Raw genomic sequence first — 23,743 nt, 5'->3', positions numbered from 1 at the left:
CTACAATCCTCTAATGTCCTTCCTGGGAGTCCAACAGAACTTGGTGAGTTTTACTTTTGAGGGATCATATATAGGATTGCACTGTAAATTGAGTTAATATTTCAGTATTGTCCACCTGCGAGACAAGTAATCCATATAGAAACTTTTGCCTGGTATCCTATTTTGTGTAATTTTTCTTTCAGAGAAGAACAGAGAGGAAAGAAAGCGTGCATCAGGCCGCTGCATAGATAAGATTCGCATGTCGAGTGCCCCCTGTATTTTAGATATTGGGATGGCGAAACGTGTGTAGCTCACAAGGATTGCTGCTTGTAAGTGTCTGAACCTGGCCAGATTCTTTTTACCAAAGAGGTTGAAGGAACATGTTGCTGCTTATAATCCAAACTAAAACAATTGAACCAAAGTATCTTCAGCATAAGCTATTTGGGTATAATATGCAATGCCAGAGATCATGAAAATGTATATAATTTAGCAGCAGTTACTCATAATTTTTTTAATGCAGTGTAGTTTCAATATACAGAATTGTCCAAAGTCTGTCTACTTCAACACCAGAAGATCTATATACACCAGAAAGCTATTGAAAGGAGTTTATTTAGACTCCCAGAGAGCACTTTAAATGGGCTAGTTTGGAAAACTCTCATTAGGCTAGGGCTAAGGAGAACACATAAATGTATAGGAGCCAGCATCAAATTTGAAGTTTCCGGGCATTTAGGATTATCCAACTTTGCATTAATTGTATCAAATGTGCTTTCAAATGTCAGATTTCCAATGTGGAATTTCTTTTTGCTCTGAACATGTAAGTACTTTTCACTAATGTTAAATGTAAGCATGTTATAACTGTTGGGTTTGTGTGTGGGTCTGTATTACTGAATATGCAAACTTTTGGTTTATGAACCGCTCTAAAACTAGCTGCTTACATTAAAATGGAAAAAAAGTAACCAGCATGAAATTGTGCCCAAGTGTACTTTCCCTGCTTTTTCACGCTCCGTCAATTTATGTTAAATTCTACAATGGTTGGGTTTTTTCCCCTGTTGGTGAATGTGTGTTTAGTGTGAATTCCTTCAAAACGATTCAAATCAGGGACTTGTTTTTTGTACTACAAGAAAAATGTTAAAAGTGTCATTCACATTCAGTGGAAATAATTGCACTTAATTTGTGTAGGAATTGGTTGCTATTTTACTTGCTGCAGTACCCTTCTTGTGCTTAGCCCAGTGGCTCACAAACTGTGGGGAGAGGGCCCCCTGGTGGTGGGAGGGCAGACTTCATGGCGGGGGGAGGATCTTGCAGAATGCAGAGCAACAGACAGAGGCCTTCTTCCAGGCAACAAGTTTTAGCATCTCAGCTGCTGCCAAAACTGTCATGCAAACTCTGGAAGCTACAGAGAGATTGGAAACATAGGAATGCTTATGACCATAGCAACTGCTCTGCCTCCTTTCCTGGCTAGCTAACTTTTATGTGTGAGTCTTGAGATGCCTTGTTTAGTTCTCTAATAATGGACCAGTGCCCTGACCAAAAATCCTTTTTATTTTATTTTATTGAAAATACTCATGCACCACCTCTCTGCTATCTCCAACTCTCCGCACCCCCCAGGTAGCTTTCAGTCACACTTAAAAACAGCTGTCATAATAAACAAAATGGACGCGGGTGGCGCTGTGGTCTAAACCACAGAGCCCAGGACTTGCTGATCAGAAGGTTGGCGGTTTGAATCCCCACGACGGGGTGAGCTCCCGTTGCTCGGTCCCTGCTCCTGCCAAGCTAGCAGTTCGAAAGCACGTCAAGTGCAAGTAGATAAATAGGTACTGCTCTGGCGGGAAGGTAAACGGTGTTTCCGTGCGCTGCTCTGGTTCGCCAGAAGTGGCTTAGTCATGCTGGCCACATGGCCTGGAAGCTGTCTGTGGACAAACACTGGTTCCCTCGGCCAGTAAAGTGAGATGAGCGTCGCAACCCCAGAGTCATCTGCGACTGGACTTAACAGTCAGGGGTCCCTTTACCTTTAATAAACATAAAACAGTGAATACAAAGCTAAAAAGTCCAAACAGCCAATAAAATTAATAAATAATGTCACCAAACATCTCAAATGGTGCCAAAAGCCCTGGTGAATCAAAAGAGTTTTAACAAGCACCCGAACGTCAGTTGTGTGGGTACCTGACAGATTTTTCTGGAGAGAGAAACCTGACTGACACATGAAATCAGACATTGGTAGGGGAAAGGAAAAGAGCTCAGCAGTTGCAGCTGTATGCAAAGATAGCATTTGCTTTGCTGTGGGATGTGTGTGTGCACTCAAAGGTCGGGATTTAGAAGGGGGGGGCCGTGTCCAGAAAGTTTGAGAAACACTGGCTTAGCTGTATACAAGCCCAGTTGCATTTTGATTGACTTTATTTCTGGTGCTGGGACGCAGGTGGCGCTGTGGGTTAAAGCCTCAGCGCCTAGGGCTTGCCGATCGAAAGGTCGGCGGTTCGAATCCCTGCGGCGGGGTGCGCTCCCGCTGCTCGGTCCCAGCGCCTGCCAACCTAGCAGTTCGAAAGCACCTCCGGGTGCAAGTAGATAAATAGGGACCGCTTACCAGCGGGAAGGTAAACGGCGTTTCCGTGTGCGGCTCTGGCTCGCCAGAGCAGCGATGTCACGCTGGCCAAGTGACCCGGAAGTGTCTCCGGACAGCGCTGGCCCCTGGCCTCTTAAGTGAGATGGGCGCACAACCCCAGAGTCTGTCAAGACTGGCCCGTACGGGCAGGGGTACCTTTACCTTTACCTTTATTTCTGGTGCTACACTGTAAATTTTGAATAACAAGAAAACGATTAAGGCAGTGCTCGGAAGGCTGTCCATCTTGTGAGAAGGAATCTAAAGTCGAGGCCTCTTCTGTACATGCAGTGCTTCAAAGTTGGTTTTGGTCTGCTATGTACACTTTTTTTCCTACAAGTAGTTAATGTTTTCTTTTGTGGTCTTGAAGCAGATCACACCTCACTTTGTTAATCAGGGCAAATTGGGCATTACTATTTAGTCTCTAGTAAATTAGGGGCCAGGATGAATGTGTTCCTTCTGGAACAATAAACCATTAGCAAAACTTTTCCTCGGATTTTTGGAAGGAGGTTTTCTGCTCCCTCTCTCTGCGCCATGTCAGAAAGAGGTAGAAACAAGTGTGACCTAACTCCTGAGAAGTCTTTAAGAATATCATAAAGCAGGATGTCTCACTGAACTGCAGATACCGTATTTAAAAAACAAAACACAATTTGAGGCTAATGTCACATTCTGTTGATTCTTTTTGATAAATATGTACAATATGCACAATGGTGGTTTTTTTAAAAAATGCAGACCTACTTTGGCTTCTTGCTGCAGGTAAGAATTTGGGCTCAGTTTAATAGAAACCCCTTCATTTTTGTTGAGATCTGATTCCTTCCCCTATAAGGTTATGTTGCTCTAGAGGTGTGGAATCATTATTCCTTCAGATAAGTTAAGTATGGATAATACAGCTGGCAAAAGATGACTTCCCTGCCCCACTTCTTTCTGTTGGTAGTCCCCCCTCCCATCAATAATTTTGGGGAGCTTGGGGGGGGGGGTTGCTGCCAGCAGAGGGAGGCAGGAAGTTCTGCCAGTCTGCTTATGCAAGTTTAACTCTGTTTATAGCATGATGGGTTTTTAACAGCATCGTGCCTGGTGTTTGAACTAGATTGGTACAGTTTTACCACATGGGAATTGCAATCTCAGGCTGGTTTTGAGGTGTGTAAGATGTGCATTATTGTGGAAGAACTGTGATCTTTATTGTACATGATGTCAGAAAAGGAGATTTTACACTGTTGCATTGGAATGCTAGCCTTATGAAAGCATAATTGCTAAAGGACAATGCATATTTTTTTCTATCTATAAAAGCAAAACTTCAGAACATACACACACTCACCCACCCAGACTATGCAGTTCTATTGTGAAGTTCTGGCAATAACGTCGTTATGAAATCGTCAGCAGCTCTGATAAGCTACTTATGCATTGAAACTCATTTCCTAATAAACAAATAAATGAAAATAATTAAAGTTGTTTGAACCTCTATCACAACGACAATTTTACTATCAGTATGCTTTATTCAAGTGTGCAGGTAGATGCAGTAATTGTGGTTTTTATATTGCTCCTGTATTTATTTATTTTTCTTTCTTTCTTTCTTTCTTTCTTTCTTTCTTTCTTTCTTTCTTTTGGTCAAAGGTAAATTTTGAATGGTGACATTTTCCTCTTTCTCCATTTCATAGCTACAGCTTGTATTAAGTCTAAATTTTTGTCGGACATGGCATTGGCCTCCAAGCAATATCACGGATTGCATTGCTCTTTATTCTTGAATACGGAGTTCCATCTAGCACATTTTTAAAAGTCTATGCAAACCACACATACATTGTGTTATTTCCGTGGTGCAGATTTAGGAAAGGATGGCATGGAGGGATTTCCAAAGACTACCAAGTTCATGATGTTGGATGGATTCCAAACTTAATTCCTAGTTCATCACTCTCTGAGACAGTATACTGTACTAGCACAGTATGGAAGCTAGGCTCTAGCATGGGGAAGTATTTTGCGGGAGGAGATCTCCATTCCATGAATAGTAGAATTGTGGGCAAGGCCACCTAATGATTTGGTGACTGAGGTGAGCAGGTAGTAGTGATGTATGGAAGTGAGAGCTGGACCATAAAGAAGGCTGATCGCCGAAGAATTGATTCTTTTGAATTATGGTGCTGGAGGAGACTCTTGAGAGTCTCATGGACTGCAAGAAGATCAAACCTATTCATTCTTAAGGAAATCAGCCCTGAGCACTCACTGGAAGGACAGATCGTGAAGCCGAGGCTCCAGTATTTTGGCCACCTCATGAGAAGAGAAGACTCCCTGGAAAAGACCCTGATGTTGGGAAAGATGGAGGGCACAAGGAGAAGGAGACAGCAGAGGACGAGATGGTTGGACAGTGTTCTCGAAGCTACCAGCATGAGTTTGACCAAACTGCGGGAGGCAGTGGAAGACAGGAGTGCCTGGCGTGCTCTGGTCCATGGGGTCACAAAGAGTCAGACATAACTAAATGACTAAAAAACAACACAGACACACACCCCTATCATAGTTTGCAACATACCTCCTGTCTTTCTGGTAATGGTGTATATTCCACCTTCATTTTTCTCCCCCAGGACTGCTGCTTTAAAAAAAATAAAATTCCTCACTGTACACCATCTTAGGGAAAGGAATATATATTTCACCCCAAGGTCAAGATTAGCTAGCAATCAGTGGGTGGGTTGGCCTTCATTATGAAATATATTCCTGAGTAATGTGCTTTGCAGCACATTCACTATGGCACAAATCTGTCGCTTCTGCTTTCTGTGGCCTGAAGTGTTGACTCAATTTAGGGAGAGATATGAATTATGCACTTTGCAGAAGCAAGGAGATGCAGGCTTGGATCTTTTTAGCTTTCATGCAAAACCATTTGAACTTCGATTTTGTACTTTTGTAATTTAGATAGTAGTTATAAACTCATTTTGCTAATGGCTGCTTCAAGTCCTAGATTATGTAAGTAAGCATTACTTTTACTTCTTCACAAAACAATGTGTTTGTGATTGTTATTTTTAAGGGGGGATTGGTAATGCCAGGGAAAATTCAGTCTGCCTTAAAGCATCCTAGTTTATTGTTTCTAGAAGGTTAACCCAGCCTTGTCTTAGTTTCCAAGTTTAAAGCTGCAAAGTATGGTATTCTGCCGATCTCACTCACGAGGGATAAATAACAACAATATAACCTCTCCTTGTGCCTAAATCCATTCCTACAAAGAGCACATTCCAGCAAGGCAAAAACACGGGGGTTGAAGCAGGCGCCAGTGACGTTGTGGCCTTGGGAAGGAGATGTTTCCTGGAGATAATTCTGAAGGCCAGACAGAGAAATCTGCAGGCTTGGGGTTCCCCATCCCTGAAGTCCAGAATATCTACACATTTCATACGAGATCATCTGCCGAAGCTACACATGCTTTTGTAGCCTCTATGTAGTTTGGTTTTTCAGTTTGCTTCATTTCAAAAAGAAGAAGCTTTCATCTTTGGTCTCTCCCCCGCACCCCAACCCAGCCTTAGACAAAGATTGCAGTGTTCCTTCAAAGTCTGAACATGAATCTACATCTGGAAACACTTAACTGCAGTTTTTTAAAAAAGAAAGCCTTATTCCAGAGAGTCAACATTGAAAATGTGCTTGGTGCTTAAAATGCAAACTAATAAACTGAGATTTCCAGTTAGCCTCCTTGAGCAGAGCTGCAAGCCAGGAGCTTTCTAGGGAGGTGGGTACAAAGTCTGCCTTGAAAGCCAAACCACTCCAAGCTACTTCCTCGGGAGACTAATAACCCGCCGTTGATTAAAACTGAATGTCTGGCAATAACTTTATTCTTGTCCTTATAGAAAGCAAATAATGTGCTGTTTTAAGCTGGCTTGAGAGATATGTCTATCATCAGAAAGTAAACTTTGGCCTTTAGGATGCACAGTGACTTTTGTGCCCTAGTGGTCAGTTTCTGCCCTGGTCACTGACACCGTATAACATTTGCACAGTGCAGAAACAGGCATTTGAGTTGAACCAAATAGGGTGCTGATTACAAGAGATTACTAGTTTCATCCCAGCAGGCTTGCAGCTGTATGACCCGAGTTCAAATCCTGACACGTCCCGTAAGCGAGTGGACAGTGTGCAGGTTGTCAGCTTTCAGCCTCTCCTTCCACTTGACACCATTCTCCAAGGAACTTGGCAAGCTTTTCCCTAGATGGCTGAGACTCCCCACCTTAATAATAATAATAATAATAATAATAATAATAATAATAATAATTAAAAAAAATATTTATATCCCGCCCTCCCCAGCCAAAGCCGGGCTCAGAGCGGCTAACAACAGTAAAATAATACAGCATTCTAAAATCAATTCATTTTAAAATCAGTTCAAATCAAATTAATGGCAACTACTGAGCTAGAGTTCTGTGAAGAATTACCAAAGTAGGGGGTCAGGCTGTGCCTTGGCTAAAGGTCTGATGGAATAGCTCCATCTTGCAGGCTCTGCGGAAAGATGTCAGGTCCTGCAGGGCCCTAGTCTCTTGTGGCAAAGCGTTCCACCAGATCGGAGCCACAGCCGAAAAAGCCCTGGCTCTGGTTGAGGCCAGCCTAACCTCCCTGTGGCCCGGGACCTCCAAGATGTTTTTGTTTGAAGACCATAAGGCTTCTGCACTCTCATTTAGCCAAGCGCTGCTCAGGAACCCTGGGAGGCAAGATATAAAAGTCTCTGCCAAGTCACTGTGTTCAGGCAGCAGTGACGATGCAAGTAAGCCCATTGCAAAAATGACAAAGGCCCACACTGAAGTCTCGAGGGTCTGAAAGAGCCGGTCAGATTGTATTAGGTTCAAGAGGCTTGGTAAAGGGTAAGATCACGAGGGAGGTGCAGGCATTTCTTGGAGACTATTTACATTTTAAAATAAGGCTTCGGCTACTTTTAATGGAGGGTGGGGTATATGGAGCTGCTTTGGGAAACTATTCAGAAGTGGCAACTGGTGGGAAATGCAGTATCAGACCTTCTGTAGAATATTGGGCCAAGAAAGCAAGCTGGGCAGGCACAGTGTGTTGCCAATCTCTGTCCCCCCTCGCCCTACCCTTTCTCCATTTATTTGCCTTTAGCCGCGCTGGGATTTGCAGTCATTTGCAAAAGTTATAGCTTATCTCTGCGCTGTTGGGAAACTTCCTGTGCCAGTTTTGCAGACCTCTGGACGAGCTGTGAAAGGCAGAGGAATGGGCCGAGCTGTTCTTCCACACCCGACAGCTCTCCTGTTTTTGCTTTGGATTAATTTCAAGAAGGCTAGGCATGTCAGTCTGTTGCAGTAGAAGAAACAAAGGGGCTCACTGGTGTCTTTTTGTGAGTTCAGCTGTGGTGGGCAGGGGAGATTGGGTTGGATGAGCTTTCAGAGTCCCTAAAGGTAAAAGTAAAGGGACCCCTGATCATTAGGTCCAGTCGTGACCGACTCTGGGGTTGCAGCGCTCATCTCGCTTTATTGGCTGAGGGAGCCGGCATACAGCTTCTGGGTTATGTGGCCAGCATGACTAAGCCGCTTCTGGCGAGCCAGAGCAGCACACAGAAACGCCATTTACCTTCCCACCAGAGCGGTACCTATTTAGCTACTGGCACTTGTGTGCTTTCGAACTGCTAGATTGGCAGGAGCTGGGACTGAGCAACGGGAGCTCACCCCGTCGCGGGGATTTGAACCGCCAACCTTCTGACTGGCAAGCCCTAGGCTCTGTGGTTTAACCCACAGCACCACTCATGTCCCTTCAGAGTCCCTACAACCATCTGATTCTTTGATTGCAATGGTGGGATTTACAAACCTGGTTGAACCAGTAGGCCTGCTAGGGGATAAGGCTTTCAGCGGCTACAAGCTATAATGGCTCCATGGTCAGAGTGACATAACACCCCAGAAGTCCACATTTCCATCAAGTGTAGAAGTGAACATGGAAAAAAACCAAACTTTTACCATAGCACATTACTTTGTTTTATTCAAAACTAAATATATTTTTATGCAGTGCTTTTTTTCTTTAAAAATGTTTAGTGGGTACTCTCATTTTGTCTCAAGAAAACCACCATTTTATAGTTTAAATCGGGGAAAATAAATACAGTAAATTGACAAAAGTACAAAGATTCACAAAATGTTTGGGGGTATGCGTCCCCCCAGGAAAAAACACTGTTTTTATGGCTTTTCTTCTTAAAAATTGAACGACTAATATGAAACAAAAGAAACGCTCCCTCTTCGTAACTATGACACACCACGGAATGCAGCTGTTATATAGCACATCAGAGAAACGGGAGAATCCAGATGATCCAGCACAAGAAAAGAAAAATAACAACACAATGTCAGAAATCAAAGCAGCCAAAATATTTTATATGCTTTAGGAACCCACCTGTGGTTTGCCTGGTTCAAATGTGAAATAAAACAGTTCAGTTCCACCATAAATTTGTCCGTGGATGTATTTTGGATTCATCTTCATCTCTGGGTTCCCAAGAAGAATTCAATTTGGAGCCACCACAGTACTTTGGAGGTGGTAAAAATCCATTGGAAACTTGGTTGTTTGACAAAGCTATAAAAAACAGATTATGAAGTACTCAGAGGAAATAAAAATGGAGTACATGATTGCCTCATGTATTTTAATTTTATTTTTTTGGATGATTTCCCCTAGATTTTTGTGTGGTTAAATCTCATCTTGCCATTTACTGGAGACAGCCGTTGCTATCTTTGTCCAGCATGTGTCTCTTGATTTGTCGGTAGCATTTAAATCAACGGCACTGATGAGCTGAACTCTTAAATTGCAGTTGCTCCTTTTGGAACACCTGAGCAACCTGCTGTAACAAAAGCACCAAATATCTTAATTCATAGAATTGTAGAGATGGAAGGGTTCCCAAGAATCATCTAGCCCAACCTGCAGTGGGGAGGAGTGTGAGGTGCTCTCTTTGCTGCAAAAGGTAACAGGCAGCTCAGAGCATCTGGGATTAGCTGAGGCTGTGCCATCAGCTCTGTGCGTACCCCAAATTACAAAGGCGAATTGGAGTGATTCAGAGCAGTTTCCTGGTTTTCTAAGCCAGATCTTGCCATTAGCAAGGCATCTCAAGGGGCTTCTGCACTTTGGAGTGGCTCTGTGGCTTTAGATTGTTATGTACTGAGTTGAATAGGATCCAAACTGCAGCAGTCTGATTGGTCCTAGAACAATATGATCCAAAAGGCAGCAGTCTGATTGGTCCTAGAACAATAGGATTCAGAATGCAGCAGTCTGATTGGTCCTAGAACAATGCAGCAGTATGATTGGTTGGCAGGAACTACCCAATCATGCTCCAGATAGAAGTGAATCCACAACCTGATTGGCTTACAGTAGAATTCTGGAATTAGCCAATCATGTGCAGCCCATTGTGTAAATAATGTATATAAAGCAGATACCTTGAGGGGACATTCTTTCATTCCTCCTCACCACTATGAGCTGAATAAAGAGCATGAAATCACTTTGCGACTCTGAGTATATTTCAGATTTACCCAAAAATGCATGGCTGTCCTTGACCCTTTAAGCAGCAAAACCACAACTGGCGGAGGAAATGCTTCGAGGTCAGAGAGGCGGTAGGGATCTTGCATGGTTAGAGGAAGGTCTAACTTCCTTAATCGCTGCAAATTACTTTCCGATACCACTCCAGTTGCTGCAATTAGGGGCAGGGATGTTGAAATGAACAAACCCAAGTTGTTCTTCCCATGGGTTCACATGTGACTTTGCCAGTTTTGTACTAACCAGGGTTAAAATCACCTAGCACAATAGCTGCGGGCCTATTTGACTGAAGTTTGGCAGGTTTCTCATCCGGGGTCCACCTCCCCTTATGTCTATGTTTCAAACTGATTGCGCACAAAGAACTAAGGGAGGGAACGAGATGCTTGCTAGGGCTGATGGGAGTTGTAGTTCAGCAACAAGGGGAGCTCCAAAGCACCCACACCCACAACCTGCTCCATTGGAACATCAGGTCTCCCTGCAAAAGACTTTTGGTACTGTGGCTGCATCCTCTGATAAACTGCAGGATGGGCTTTCGACAACAGGTGGCTTGGCTTTCCTATTTATTTTGCAAACTCACTTTTTCTGTTTTGGTATAAATATTTTGCAGACACACTTCACTAAACATACTCTTTACTGTTTGAACAAGCTAGTCTTGGAGAGGCAGCTTGTTTCTACCCAATGAGCAGGTCTCATCCCTCCTCCTGTTAAGGTTACCAGACGTCCCTATTTCCCGGGGACAGTCCCCGGATTTACAAATCAGTCTACGTACAAAATCAATTGAAGTTGAAGAGTGTCCCTGGATTCATTGTAAAAAATCTGGTAACCTTATATTAAGTGCCCGTTTCCTCTTCTTACATATTAGGTGGATCTTATATATTTTCTCTGCTGCTGCAGTGTGGAGACCAGGCTGCATAACAAGCCAACAAACAACATGTGAGTCCGATGCACTTAGTTCTCAGCAAGACCGGGAAAGTTCCCAGAACTACCCACCATCTTGGTTTTATGCTCACTGTCCTGGTTCCCTCCGTAAGTATAAGAAGAAAAGCATAGGAAACAGCCTTACACTGAATAAGACCATTGACCCTTCAAGGATTGTCTACACTTGACTAGCAGTGGCTCTGTTGCAGTAGATCTGATGACCCATCTGTTTTCCCCCGAATTTTTTTTTAAAGAATAGGAAATAACAATCTTTGAAAAAAACAGTCCTTATAGACTTTTTTAAAAAAAATCTTTATTGATTTGCACTTTGCTAGCTGGACCATAAAGAAGGCTGATTGCCGAAGAATTGATGCTTTTGAATTATGGTGCTGGAGGAGACTTGAGAGTCCCATGGACTGCAAGAAGATCAAACCTCTCCATTCTGAAGGAAATCAGCCCTGAGTGCTCACTGGAAGGACAGATTGTGAAGCTGAGGCTCCAGTACTTTGGCCACCTCATGAGAAGAGAAGACTCCCTGGAGAAGACCCTGATGTTGGGAAAGATGGAGGGCACAAGGAGAAGGGGACGGCAGAGGACGAGATGGTTGGATAGTGTTTTCGAGGTTACCAGCATGAGTCTGGCCAAGCTGCGGGGGGCAGTGGAGGACAGGAGTGCCTGGCGTTCTCTGGTCCATGGGGTCACGAAGAGTCGGACACGACTAAACGACTAAACAACAACAACAACAACAAATTGTATATCCAAGAAGATGCATATTAAAAAAACAGAGAAAACAAACAACTCCCTATGAAAAAAGGAAAGCTCTGTGATATAAAAAATGGAAACCACATCCCATACAGCTTAGAGAGACAAGCAGTAGTGGTGTTAGTAGTGATACATAAATCCAGTAGCCTCCTAAAAGTTACTATTAATCCATATGTAATCAGAATTGGAATCACTGGAATTATTCATTTCAAATCCTTGCTTAATTTGATGGGAAGGGGTTTCTATTATTTTCTTTTTCTTTTATTGATGCAAGTACAGTGATACCTCGGGTTAAGAACTTAATTCATTCTGGAGGTCCGTTCTTAACCTGAAACTGTTCATGACCTGAGGTACCACTTTAGCTAATGGGGCCTCCTGCTGCCGCCGCACGATTTCTGTTCTCATCCTGTAGCAAAGTTCTTAACCCAAGGTACTGTTTCTGGGTTAGCGGAGTCTGTAACCTGAAGCGTATGTAACCTGAAGCGTCTGTAACCCGAGGTACCACTGTAATAAAGCCATGCCACACATTTAAACATTTTCAGCTATCGAAAGGCTTTTTAATACCCTAAGCAAAATGTGTCTTCCACACCATGAATAATTTTATAAACTTATCAGGTCTTCTCCTTGAAGTTCTCTCTCTCCCCCCTTAAAACTATCCCTTTATTTATTACATTTTCAAAGTGGCATCCATGATTCTCCCTGTTCTCCTTTTTATCCTCACAACAGCCCTGTAAGGTAGGTTGGGCTGAGAGACAGCCTGAGGTCACCCAGTATACTTCATGGCTGAATTTGGCCTAGAACCATGTAATTGTAGAGTTGGAAGGGACCCCAAGAGTCTAATAATAATAATAATAATAATAATAATAATAATTTTTATTTATACCCCGCCCTCCCCAGACAAGGCCGGGCTCAGAGCGGCTTACAAGCAATAATAAAAACACGTTATAATATAATAACACACACACACACACACACACACACACACACACACACTGCAATGCTGGAATCTTTGGCCCAACATGGGGCTCAAACCCAAAAAGTCTCATCTGGCTGCCCTTCAGATAAACTTGGAAAAGATATGCCTTCTATTTTCTGAACAGAAAGACAATAGAGGGATTGTCATCTGATAAGAATGCACATCATCTAAACTGTCTCTGAACAAGGCCTCCTTTTGGGTGATGGGCAGCAGAAGCCTGAATCTAAATTTAAGCCTCCCCCCCCCCTTTCATTTCAATCTGCCCCAGAGGAGTGAAAAAATGGACACAGATTGGAGGGGGTGGGATGACCGAAGGCCTTGGCACAAAAACAACGTGGCTTATTTATGAGAAAACAGTGAGTTGTCTTCCTGAAGGCCAGATTTTCTTGGAATTAAACCCACAAAGCAGGACTGCTTTAATGGACTACACACATGGCTGGCTCCCCCCCCCCCCCATGAAGGATTGATGGCTAGAAGATCATTGTCCTTGTTGCTGTGCAAAATACAGGAACTTGGAAGCCGACATTCCCTGCTGTTGGTGAAGAAATGAGCTCAGTAAAACAAGTGGAAGATGCAGTAGGGTGACGCTGTGGTCTAAACCACTGAGCCTCTTGGACTTGCCGATCAGAAGGTCAGTGGTTCGAATCCCTGCGACGGGGTGAGCTCCCGTTGCTCCATCCCAGCTCCTGCCAACCTAGCAGTTCAAAAGCACACCAGTGCAAGTAGATAAAGAGGTACCGTTGCGGTGGGAAGGTAAACGGCGTTTCCATGCGCTCTGGTTTCCGTCACGGTGTCCCGTTGCGCCAGAAGTGATTTAGTCCTGCTGGCCACATGACCCGGAAAGCTGTCTGTGGATAAATGCCATCTCCCTTGGACTGAAAGCGAGATGAGCGCCGCAACCCCATAGTCGCCTTTGAGTGGACTTAACCAACCAGGGGCCCTCTACCTTTACCTTTGCCTTTACCATCCTCTACTTTGAAGGGCTGTCAGAGGACTGCCTTTACTTTGAGCGTGTCCTCTTGTTTGAAGAGCTCTCCATAGAGAAAGGACTCTCCATAGAGAAAGGAGAACAAGAAGGGCTTAGAAATTGCCCATCAGCACGTAGCACCTAGGGATCAGACTGAGCAGGTGGGCAGGTCAGTGGCAGCTCACAGTCTTCACCAATAAGGAGAGATGTACAGTGGTACCTCTGGTTACGTACTTAATTTGTTCCGGAGGTCCGTTCTTAACCTGAAACTGTTCTTAACCCGAGGTACCACTTTAGCTAATGGGGCCTCCTGCTGCTGCCACGCTGCTAGAGCATGATTTCTGTTCTCATCCTGAAGCAAAGATCTTAACCTGAGGTACTATTTCTGGGTTAGCGGTGTCTGTAACCTGAAACGTATGTAACCTGAAGTGTATGTAACCCGAGGTACCACTGTATTGTTTTGGGCATCACGTGACAAGGTAGAGTCTCAAACAAAGATGTGCTTTCCCAAGCCCTCATTCCTCGTGTGTTCGCACTCCTGTCTCAGCGACATCTACGCTGCCTTGGTCATGTCCACAGAATGGAAGATGGCAAGATCCCCAAGGCTGTGCTTTACAGAGAGCTGGCTTCAGGCACCAGGCCCCTTGGCAGACCAACTCTGCGTTACAAAGATGTCTGCAGGCGTGACACGAAGGCTGGCAACATCAACCCCGTTGTGTGGGAATCCCTTGCAGACGACTGGAGTGCCTGGAGACAGGCAGTCAAGTCATGTATCCACAGCAGTGACCAAAGGAGGAATGATGGCTGCGAGGAGAGCAGAGACAAAAACACCGTGGTGCATCTGCAGCAGCACAACCAGACGCCTTCATCTGCCCCAGCTGCAAGAAAGCAGCAACAGGAAGTTCCTGACTCCACCCAATGCAGCTAAGTCCAGTGTCACCTAGTGACTAAACTATATAATGTCATTATCCACACAAATTAAAGAAATTGGAGTTGATTAATTGCACAAGTTTTTCGTTGATTAATCTATTTTAAATTTGCACACAGGCAAATAAGCAAAGCATGAAACATATTTTTTTAAATATATATAATGCATTATGTGTTATAACAGCCAACTTAGAAGAGACATTCTCTGCTATATGAGAGAAGGGGTAATTCCTTTTTAATATGAACATTACCATGTGTAGTTTTTTTTTATAAGTAGCTGCATTAAAAACAACTTTTTAATGTGAAATCTGCTGCCTTAATTAAATTGGTGTACTATTTTAATCAGTTAAAGACTGCACACTTATTCCCACTAAGAAAGCCTCACTGAATTCCACGACACTTGCTTCTGAGTAAATACACACAGTATATTGGCTAATATAACTTTTAATGATTATTTGCCATAGCGTTGCAACAAAGTTAATTTACATTTAATAGCCACGTGTGTGTATTTTATGTTTTTAGACAAATGGAATCATGGTTTCAATCACTAGTTTGCTTTTAAGTATATCTCCAGGATGATGTGAATAATTTTAACAGGGCTCCTGTCTCTTTAATTGCTAAAACCCCATCTGCTCCAAGACACACCTGTCCACCTGTGCCAAAGTGAATGAATCATGATGCATTTCAGAAGACATGCTGGGCTACATCTGCAGACTGATGCTGCTGGAAATAGTTTTGATAGCAGTTCTGAGCCTTTTGCTCTGCAAGACAAGTGCAACGGTTATACTCCTGTGGCTATGAAACCTAAATGTAAAACTTGCTCCGCTCCTATTTATTTTATAGCAACCTGGTGTCCTGAAACCAGCACATCAAGCTCTCCAAGCTGCAGAGATAAGTGTTATGACTTGCTAGCATCTGATGATCAAAGCTGCTCCTAAAGGCCCAATAATTAAGTTATTTTCAGGTGGGATTTACTCACATACCTGAAAATTCAGGTTGTGCAGTTATAGTCAGTTGGGTGGTCCTGCACTACTCCTGTTTCCCCAAAATATCAGACATTTTGTGACCTGGAAAGTGACAGGAATATGCAGTGGAAACTGTGGGATAACACTTGGGGTTTGACACAGTGTCATCTAACCTCCCCAAAAGCAAATCAGAATTACAATTAAATAGCCAACACTGTCTAATCTCCCTGCAAACGGATCAAGAAACAGGTTGTCTGGGAAGCACCCTGGATGTCCCTATAAGAACATAAGAACCCTATGGGAAGCTTGTATTGATCTTATAGGGACATCTTCCTGAAACCAAACTTTGGTTCAGACAATAAGTGGGTCTGCTCCTTCCATACAGCACCCTGAAACCCAGAAAATAAATCTTAAAAGGACACAGTGAACACATCTTCTAAACAGCCATCAGGAAAGTTACTTCAATCCAAGCAGCATTTCTGAATGCCCCTTCTGCGCTAGAAGTTAAACTAACTCCTGTTCCTACAACAGAGTGAGCTTTTCATGCCGCTGGTGTGTTTCTTTAAAGGTCAAGAGATCTCCAAATACTTGTCTCTTTTCCTTCTTGGTCTGACCTAATTTCCTCTCTACTTGACTGGCAGACTCAACAAAGAGGAAGAGTCGTTTCCTTTCCAATCACTGGTGGCGCGGTATTTTGTTTCATCACTGAAAGTGCTGGATGATTTCACACTCAGAATTTTTCCACCTCCACTGCAAAAGCCCTTTGAGCACAGGTAGGCAAGCTAAGGCCCGGGAGCTGGATCCGGCCCAATCGCCTTCTAAATCCAGCCCACAGATGGTCTGGGAATCAGCGTGTTTTTACATGAGTAGAATGTGTCCTTTTATTTAAAATGCACCTCTGAGTTATTTGTGGGGCATAGGAATTTGTTCTCCCCCCCCCAAAAAAAAAATATAGTCCGGCCCCCCACATAGTCTGAGGGACAGTGGACTGGCCCCCTGCTGAAAAAGTTTGCTGACCCCTGCCTTGGAACTTTTCAGGCAGGCGTGCTCTGTAAGTTTCTTAGCTGGTATCCCAAAAGGTAATAGGAAAAAGGTGAAACTATATTTGTTTCACCAGGTGCTGGTAGGTCACTGAGATGGTACCCGACTGCCCTATGAAGACATCAGACATCTAGACATGCTTGGGTTATAACTCCCACTATCCCTGACCATTGGCAATGTTGGCTGGAGGCGATGGGGATTGTAGTTCACAGGTCTCCAACCCCTGATTTAATTTGTGTCCTGCTAAATATATGACCTACCTCTCTGATATCCCAGTCTAGATGCAACGCTGCTTGAAATTTATGGCCCAAAGTCGAAAGAAAGTTAGTTATGCTAAAACAGGCACCCCCAAACTCAGCCCTCTGGATGGTTTGGGTCTACAACTCCCATTATCCCTAGCTAACAGGACCAGTGGTCAGGGATAATGGGAATTGTAGTCCCAAAACATCTGGAGGGCCGAGTTTGGAGATGCCTGTGCTAAAGTCACTCCAAAATTGGTTACAACCAACTGGCCCTCTGGAACTTAAGTGTGGCTTATTTTTCTCTGGATTGTGGCCTGCAATGTCAAGTAACCTTGTGAAATCATCGCAATTCTTTTTCACATTCTTGTTGTGGGTTGGGGTGGGGTTTGTGACTAGATAGGACTGCCACCTTTGGTCAGGCAAAATAAAAGACAGGTTGGCGGGGTGAGGACTGGAGGACACACACACTCCCATGACACCACATTCAGCCTCTCACCACCCCAGCCCCACTTTTCCCCTCGACTCACATAGATGGGCAGGGGCCAGGGGTAGACGGCCAGCTCTCATGGGCAATATGAGCTGCTGCTCCAGCCTCTTGCCGAAGCTGGTGGTGAAAGAGACTTGAGCATGGACAAAGAAGAGGGAGGAGGAGATGTCAGATCGGGGCAGCAGAGGGGGCAAAGCGGCACTGGGCCTGCACCATCCTAGTCTGGCAGGTAGCAGCTACGGAGGAGCACCAGTGAGAGGGGAGGAAAGAGGGAGAGGAGGTCTCTGTTGTCGCTCAACGCTGGTCCAAGCTCCTCATCAGCCGCACCAACAGCAACGCAACCAGGCAGAGGGCCTTCTTGGTAGTGGCACCCACCCTGTGGAATGCTCTCCCATCAGATGTCAAGGAAATCATCAACCACCTGACTTTTAGACAACATCGGAAGGCAGCCCAGTTTAGGGAAGTTTTTAATGTTTGATGTGTTTATCGTGTTTTCAATATTCTATTGGGAGCCACCCAGAGTGACTGGGGAAACCCAGCCAGATTGGTGGGGTATAAATAATAAATAATAATAATAATAATAATAATAATAATAATAATTATTATTATTATTATTATTATTACTACTACTACTACTACTACTACTACAGCCATTTTGGGTTGCCTGAGCTTGAATATGGGAAGAAAGGCATCCCATTTGAAGTCTAAATGGGACCGGGAACACTTTTGTCCCAAAACGGGACGATCCCATTTTTCTAGGGACAGGTGGTAACCCTAGATTCAGGTAGGTAGCCGTGTTGGTCTGATGCAGTAGAAATATATTAAAAAATTGTCCAGTAGCACTTAGAGACCAACTGAGTTTGTTCTTGGTATGAGCTTTCGTGTGCAAGCTCATACCAGGAACAAACTTAGTTGGTCTCTAAGGTGCTACTGGACAATTATTTTTTATTTTTTATATATATTTCGGGTGGCAACCCTTATGACTCTTATGACCTCAAGATCCCACACAACTCTGTATATCTATTCTTGTAAGAGTTTGAGCTGCGCAAAGTGAAGACAATCTGGACAAATATGGTCTAAGGTAGCCACTGACACATTGCCAATAAAGTGGAAATGCATCACTGAAAAAAAGACAAGGGGACATTGGTTACATAACAGTTGTGCATGCTGAGTTATATGTCCACATGCAACCTTGTATTGCAATATTACATGCCGTTAGAGTGGAGGAAGCTGTTACCTGGTGAGCTGTGTGGCTGCTCAACTGGTGTCCAGTTGTGGTAATAGTAGATGTGCAGCGTAAAGGCCTCTGCTCTCCCTTTGCACTATTCTTTGTCTTTAAATGGGGCTTGGACCCACCAGCCCTTCAAATGGAGAACTGGCAACCCTTCAAACAGAGGACTGTAAAGTAAGATACATGACTAACCTAGTCTGGCCTGTTCCATTTCTTTCTTAGGCAAAGGCCAGTGATACGTTGCCATGGGAACCAATAGGGCCTATGAAACCCTAGTTGGTAGACAGGGTCTTGGAAACATCTTAGGGTACTGGCTGCCTCCTCGGAGATTGATGCGAGGGAAATGGACTTTGGATGCCTGTTGGCATGTTCCAGCTGTTATGATTAATTAGAGGAATCTTAATTTTATATAGATCCTAGAAAGTTGGGTATGGATGAAAACCCCCATTCAGTTGGCAGGAGAATGCTGATTCCCTCCCCACCTTCTGCATTTGCCTGCCAAAACGAAGGATCGGTTTCATGAAAGCATAAATCTCATTTTCCTGCTTTGTGTGTGTTGAACTTATTCCCAGTCATGGAAAAGATGTGGCTTCTTGTAACTCCAGCTGGTGTTTTATTTTTAAAGTGGTGCATTGATTTTTTTATTTTTTATTTTTTGTTTAATTGTGGTTTTAATTTGGTGCTGTTGTGTTTTGAGTATGTCTCGAACGTGCCTTATGTCTTTTGTAAGATGCTTTGAGATCAGATAAATAAAAAAATATCTTAACCAGCCAAATCTGTGCTTGGTTGCAATCTCCAAAAACTGTTTGTAAGTTGCGATTCATCTCAAGCATGTGTAATTATTTGTTTTGTTCCTCAGTAAGAATGATCATAATGTAGCACGCTACCCCAATCCCTGAGTGATGCTGTAGGTACATGGGTCCTAGACCGCATAGGGCTTTAAATGTCAAAACCAGCACCTTAAACCTGACCCTGTACTCCACCGGGAGCCAGTGTAGTTGGTAAAGCACTGGATGAATGTGATCCCGCGGCAAGGACCCCGTAAGGAGCCTCGCCGCGGCATTCTGCACCTGCTGGAGTTCCTGGGTCAGCTTCAAGGACAGCCCAGCATCAAGAGTGAATTACAATAATCAAGTCTGGAGGTGACCATCACATGGATCACTGTGGACAGATCAGGGTGAGAAAGGTAAGGGACCAACTGGTTAATACGGCAGAAGGAGCCATATTAAGCCATTTACAGAAGGAGCTCATGCTCATTCCTTCTTTCCTACCCTATGTAATTCAGGGTGGTCCTCTGACTCTACAGAGTGAATAAAAGTTTGTGGGGCTTCTTTCTTGTAGCAATTAGCAAGCCTCCAGCCAATGAACAATACAACCATTGTGTCCTCATTTGGGAGTCAAACTTGACAGTGACTCATCTCCCTCTTCTTAATTGGGTGCATTTGCCAAGGAATGTAGCTCTTCATCTGCCTCAGCGCGACATTTGGGCAGGTCTCTCACAGATCCGTAATTAAAGACATTGCAGGAATAAAAGCCGCGCTTCATGCGTCAAAATCATTTACATGTGTTTATGTTCTTAGACATGCATGAGTTTCGTTTTCATGTTGCTCCACACAGGACAAACAGTTCTCATGCAAAGGTTGATGATGAGCCTGATGAGTTTTGAATAACTCCTTGAACCGGCTGCCGATGTCTGATGGCCTCAGATAAAGCAGCTGCTAAATGAACGCTTGCATTTTGCTTTTTGGGTGCCTTAACCTTAACCAGAGAGTTTTCCAAGAAAATTCCTATGAATAGTAGCAGGCCAAGCTCCAAGGGTGCATGAACAGAAGAAGATTCCTGTGGCCTCGTTCATACACATAACTGGCAGCGTAGGAGGCACGGCTGCGGAAAGGGAATCAAGATGCAATCCCGCAGGGGGCGGGGATTGCTCATTTTTACAGTGCGCTGCCTCATGTGTTGACTGCCATTCCCATGTGCAGCCCAGGATTCTCCACAGCTGCTGTGGAGATGGGAGGGTGGATCTGAGTGGGCTGTGCCACAGTGGGCCACATCTGCCACATTGTACACTTGAAGTGCTCTTCACACTGCTTTTAACATTCATCAACAACAGATTGAGGTTGAATCCTGACAAGACAGAAGTACTGTTTTGGGGGACAGGAGGCAGGCGGGTGGTCCTGGTCCTGAATGGGGTAACTGTGCCCCTGAAGGACCAGGTGCAAAGCCTGGGAGTCATTTTGGACTCACAGCTGTCCATGGAGGCGCAGGTCAATTCTGAGTCCAGGGCAGCTGTTTACCAGCTCCATCTGGTACTCAGGCTGAGACCCTACCTGCCTGCAGACTGCCTCGCCAGAGTGGTGCATGCTCTGGTTATCTCTTGCTAGGACTACTGCAATGTGCTCTATGTGGAGCTACCTTTGAAGGTGACCCGGAAACTACAAGTAATCCAGAATGCGGTAGCAAGACAGGTGACTGGGAGCGGCCGCCGAGACCTTGAAAGACCTACATTGCCTCCCAGTCCGTTTCCAAGCACAATTCAAAGTGTTGGTGCTGACCTTTAAAGCCCTAAACAGCCTCCAGTATACCTGAAGGAGCATCTCCACCCCCATCGTTCAGCCCGGACAATGAGATCCAGTGCCAAGGGCCTTCTGGCGGTTCCCTCATTGCGAGAAGCCAAATTACAGGGAACCAGGCAGGGGGCCTTCTCGGTAGTGGCACCCGCCCTGTGGAATGCCCTCCCACCAGATGTCAAAGAGAACAACAACTACCAGACTTTTAGAAGACATCTGAAGGCAGCCCTGTTTAGGGAAGCTTTTAATGTGTGATGTATTACGGTATTTTAATATTTTGTTGGAAGCCGGCCAGAGTGGCTAGGGAAGCCCAGCCAGATGGGTGGGGTATAAATAATAAATTATTATTATTGCTACTACTACTACTTTCATCTCCCCTGAATCTGCCAACTTCATTGGATGACCCCAGGCTGTAGTATAACAAGAGAGGGAGAAAAACGTCTCCCTGGTCACTTTCTAAACATCATGCATAATTCTATAACACCTCAATCACAATTTTATACACCTTACTTATCTCCACTGTCCCACCCCCTCAACTAAAATATCTCAAATGCTGTCACGTTTCCTCATAGCTAGAGTTGCTCCAGCCTCTTGATCATTTTGGTCAGTCAAGAGCTCGGGGGAAAGAGAAAGTGGGGTTTTCTTTTTTGTCCAAATCTGGTGCCTTTGTCTCAAAGGAATTAGTAGGGTACTAGACGTGAGGAAGAGAATGATTTAATTTGCCAAAGGTGACACGGGAAGGAGGTTAGCCATGTTACAGAGGACTGTCCTCTATTAGAAAGTGCCCTTTATTCTAAAGGAGTCAAGGTTCTGGAAGATGCAAGCAATTTTATCCTCAAAATGCTTTGCAAACAAGTCACAGAGAGTTACCATCGGTTCTGTCAATAACCGCACATACATTGTATGAGAATCAGTCTCCTCTCCTTTTTGGTGACATGTTTCCTCTTTGTGGGCAATGCAAAACTGACTGGCACCTAACTGGAAGTCTGTTTCATCATTTCGGAAGGGAACAGTGGGTGGTGAGTTTTCCTACCCTTTAGGAAGGGGAGAGGGAGTGTCCCTGATCCCCTCTGTCGTGTTTCGAATCCCATGCAAGCAAGCTTGAGGAGAAGCTGGTTCTGCAGCTCCAGAGAAAGACAGTGTCATCTCTCTCACACTTGGAATGTGAAATTGAGTAAAGTTAGCCATCAGTTAGCCATCATAAAGTTAGCCATCATAAAGTTAGGGACGCAGGTGGCGCTGTGGGTTAAAGCCTCAGCGCCTAGGGCTTGCCGATCGAAAGGTCGGCGGTTCGAATCCCTGCGGCGGGGTGCGCTCCCGCTGCTCGGTCCCAGCGCCTGCCAACCTAGCAGTTCGAAAGCACCTCCGGGTGCAAGTAGATAAATAGGGACCGCTTACCAGCGGGAAGGTAAACGGCGTTTCTGTGTGCGGCTCTGGCTCTGGCTCTGGCTCTGGCCAGAGCAGCGATGTCACGCTGGCCACGTGACCCGGAAGTGTCTCCGGACAGCGCTGGCCCCTGGCCTCTTAAGGGAGATGGGCGCACAACCCCAGAGTCTGTCAAGACTGGCCCGTACGGGCAGGGGTACCTTTACCTTTACCTTTAGCCATCATTATGGGCATTTTTTTAATGTAAGTAATTTTATTGGGCACAAGTGACTGTGATCAGGACAGAATGGATTTCTTTCTGCGCATTCCTCACAGATGGCAGCGGTGACACTGCTGATTAAGACAAGAGATCCAGCCAGGCAGAAAAGCCGTGCTATATTTTTACATTCGTTTGCTTTAAATGTCTTAAGAGCAGACACAGCGAGGGGCTCTTCTGAGAGTCTATGGTTGAATACACTTTTCTTGTCTTGCTTAGCTTGACTGCAAGTGCTCCGTTCAATTTAAGGGTGGGGCACATCAGGCCTCAGTATCTAATGCAAACCTCCATGGCTCCATTCACACTATGCATTTGAAGGCTATGATAGCACTTTGAACAGCCATAGCTTCCCTCAAAGAATTCTGAGGAATATAGTTTGTTAAGGGTGCAGAGAGTTGATAGGAGGCCCTATGCCCCTCACAGTGCTACAATTCCCAGAGTGGTGGGCAACAACAACAACAGAAACAATATGCCGCCCATCTGACTGGGTTGCCCCAACCACTCTGGGGGGCTTCCAACAAACTGAAACATCAAACGCAGTAAAACATTGCACATTTAAAACTTCCCTATCCAAGGCTGGCATCAAATGTCTTCTGAAAATCAGAAAGTTGATTGTTTCCTTGACATCTGACGGGAGAGTGTTCCATAGGGCGGGTTCCACTACCAAGAAGGCCCTCTGCCTGGTTCCCTGTAACCTCACCAGTGAGGGAACCACCAGAAGGCCCTTGGAGCTGGACCTCAGTGTCCGGGCAGAACGATGGGGGTGGAGACGCAAATTCAGGGCCTCTGGGTACTGTAGCTCTGGGAGGAGAATAGGGGTTTCCTAACAATGCTCAGCACTCTTCGCAAACTACCGCTGCCAGAATTCCTTGGGGGAAGCCATGGCTGTTGCTTTGAATGTGCTTTAAACTCTCCCATGGCCACATGCCTCACCGACCTAGATTCACACCACAAGTGTTTCTGCCTGGCTGGAACATGTCCCCAT

At 44.7% G+C, this 23,743-nt stretch overlaps 1 long non-coding RNA gene across 2 annotated transcripts; it reads right to left on the bottom strand.

The window, feature by feature from the left end:
- Positions 1 to 5,088: 5,088 nt before the first annotated feature.
- LOC307212026 lies at positions 5,089 to 19,301 on the bottom strand. 2 transcript variants are annotated; one of them, XR_013836739.1, is made up of 5 exons: positions 18,553 to 19,301; positions 15,564 to 15,647; positions 10,855 to 10,937; positions 8,902 to 9,082; positions 5,089 to 5,144 (listed from the first exon to the last, which is right to left on the bottom strand). It is a non-coding gene; the product is annotated as an uncharacterized lncRNA (long non-coding RNA). The 2 variants fall into 2 exon arrangements; XR_013836740.1 differs by lacking the exon at positions 15,564 to 15,647.
- Positions 19,302 to 23,743: the final 4,442 nt, after the last annotated feature.

Source organism: Podarcis cretensis (genome assembly GCF_951804945.1).
Source record: "Podarcis cretensis genome assembly, chromosome: 3".
Lineage (NCBI taxonomy): Eukaryota > Metazoa > Chordata > Lepidosauria > Squamata > Lacertidae > Podarcis > Podarcis cretensis.
This window is presented reverse-complemented; position numbering and strand designations above follow the sequence as displayed.